This window comes from Arachis ipaensis, chromosome B03 (assembly GCF_000816755.2).
Source record: "Arachis ipaensis cultivar K30076 chromosome B03, Araip1.1, whole genome shotgun sequence".
In the NCBI taxonomy this organism is placed as follows: Eukaryota; Viridiplantae; Streptophyta; class Magnoliopsida; order Fabales; family Fabaceae; genus Arachis; species Arachis ipaensis.
In genome coordinates, this window is record NC_029787.2 from 25,422,821 (window position 1) to 25,425,964 (window position 3,144).

The window sequence follows — 3,144 nt, forward strand, 5'->3', positions numbered from 1 at the left end:
CGTCAGGCTCGACCTCCACCACGACCTCCACCTCCACGCAGTCCACGACCCCTCCCACCTCGCCTACCACAACCCCTCCCCTCCATCACATCAATGGCCTTCTCCAGCCAAATCCACTCACGTTGGCTAGATCGTGTCCCAACATGCTGCCTCCGAGCAACCCTACGGTTGTTTGGGACATCAGGCAACTGATCCATGTCAGGGACTTATTCGATACCTTTCTCTATCACTTGAGCTGGTATCGCAGCTACCTTAGGATCACCAAGGATGAGCTCGGGCGATAAGAACCTCCTGCTATGCTGGTACCACCAATCAAGGTACTCATGAGAAGGACCTAAATCCGCAACAATGTTAAGCTATAGCACATGTTGCGTCCTGTTGTCCCAATGAATGTACCAACTCTGTAGCATCAATGGAAATCAACGATCTCTGTCCCTCTCATCCTTCGACATCAGAAAATCTATATTCAGGGCAGCACGAGGTCTACCCTAAACCCCACCAAACTGAGGAAGCACCTGATCGACTGGATGCCACTCAATGACAGCGAAATAGATCAACGTTGTCGCAGCCTTGCACAGTACCAGATGTCGTGGCTCTAATATCTCGAGGTGCACCACCTTGACAACCTCCGCCAGATTATATGGCATCCACGGGAACTATGCAGACAAGTACTTATTGTTAGTCACCATAAATAGTAAAAGATGCAACACGACATATACATGGAAATGAAAAAACAATTAGCCACAAATACTCACATCCCCGGGCTGGAGTAAATCAATCCTCAGCCTCCAATTCGCGACACGAGACCCCTTGTCGCTCAAGCTCGGCTGATAACCTGACCATCTGATAATCACAACATTTAGTTAATAATAAAGTGAACTGCTAAATAATGAAAAAGAGTCTACATAACTAAAGGGAGAGTACCTCGACGCCAATGAAAAACATCAAACCCGTCCCGCGGAATCCAGGGAACCTCCAGAAGATCCACGACTGGAGGAGCTGTGTTGGACTAGCCAACTTGACGACGCTTTTGTTTGCCACACGACACATGCACCTGTATAGCCATGACAGTGCAGCAGAACCCCAACTGTACTGACCCATGTCCTCTAGCCTGGCGACATAAGGTAGCCAATGGATATGGAGTTGGGTATCTGACTTGTCCCCGAACAGCTGCGTAGATAGGAGCATCATGATATACGCACGGGTATACCTCCTAACCGTCTCCTTGTTTGCCCCCTGTGGAAGCTCACTAAACGTCTCTTAAAACCATGTGCACTTCACTATGAACTTGTTGATGCAGTTCACAGGAGGCAATACCCCAGCAGCTCCTCAAATCACACCCACGCTGGCTGGCCACCCTCTATATATCGTGGAAAGTCTGTCAGGCATCCGCTAACATACTGGCCGTCAATCGGGAGCCCGAGCTGGTATTCTACATCTTGGAGGGTAATCGTAAACTCCCCAAACAGCATGTGGAACGTATTCGTCTCAAGCCGCCATCTCTCTATGAAGGCGCTCACCAGTGGCTCGTCCAATAGAAATCAACTCTTGTTCAGTCTTGCAAGATGTTACAAACCGGCTATCTGCAAATACGGAACGATCCTATCATCCAACATCATACTATGTTACCGTCTCATGCTGTTGATGCATCGATGGGACTGCATAACGATAGAAAATTCCTTCTCACAATATCTACAAAAAAGTGTTCAATGCATAAAAAACTCTAACCACCATAGACATTGCATGTGCTATCTTTAAAAACATGTTTATAATAACGCCCTACTGATTTTTCGTAGATAAAAACACAAATCACTACATAATTCATGATCCAATTCTTGAAGGTAAAAAAAAAAATTAATACGGCATATACTCCTCCACGAGTACACAACAACTGCCTAAGTGCCTCACAAGTCGAAAAAAAAAATCTGTTTTTTTATTAACACACTCAAAAAATCTATAGTTAATCCTATTCATAAATATATACTTAACCCTACTCATAGTTAATAACTCACTAATTCTAACATGAACTAAATTCAAATATCTACTTTTTTTTAATAATCCGTAACTAATGATTCTAACCAACTACAATGACTAATTTTTTTCAAAAAAAAAAAAAGGATTTCACTAACCTCGAGGTGGACGACACCAGCAATGTGTGCGACTCCATCTAGTCGATATAGACGATTCGAATCGTCCTCCATGTGTGCAGATCCGGTTATTTCCGGGTTGCTTTCAGAGATTTTCGGATCTGGGTTGTGGGGTTGAGTGTGGGGTATGTGGGTTTTCTACTTCGAATGAAATGAATTCGATTTGTATATATAGCGAAGGCCCATGCAAATCGAATCCATTAGATTCGAATTATGAGAGACGGAAACAACTAGTAAATCGAAATAATGGGTATCGATTTACAAAACCATCAAATTGAATCCATTGGTTTCGAATTACCTTGGACGTTTTTCCAGTTGGCTAAATCGAATCTATTAAATTCGATATACCTGGTATATAAATCGAAGCAAATCCATTCGATTTACTATCATGTTAACCATGTACGTAATTCGAATCTATTTGATTCGATTTTCATCAAGAACTTTTTCACCTAATTTGAATCCAATGGATTCGATTTACTTCGTGTTTCAATAATTTGAATCCAATGGATTCGATTTACTTCGTGTTTCAATAAATCGAATTTATTCAATTCGATTTATATAGAAATGTGCTTTGGGACTTTGATGTTGCATTTTCTAGCGTGGGACATCCAAGTAATATTGGTGTGCATTTGGTTTATTGAGGTGAATTGTCCTTATTTTTAATATATATTTTATATTAATAATTAATTTAATGATTATTTTTAGTATACACGTAACATAATTGATTAAATTAATATGATTTAATTATTAAAAAACCTATATAAAAATAAAAAATTAAGAGAGCTTAAAAATTTATCGGAAATTAAAACCTCACGGATATGGTATGTGCCATGGAGATGGACCCATGGCAAGAGTAGTTGAGTTGAAACAAAAAATAATTAGGAGATCTGCTATGCTAACTAACTGGACACCTTGAAAGTCAAAATATATACAGCAAGTTTGTTGCTTCTTGCGGTTGTGAATGAATTTCTCATGTGGCTGTCCCTCCTTACCCCTT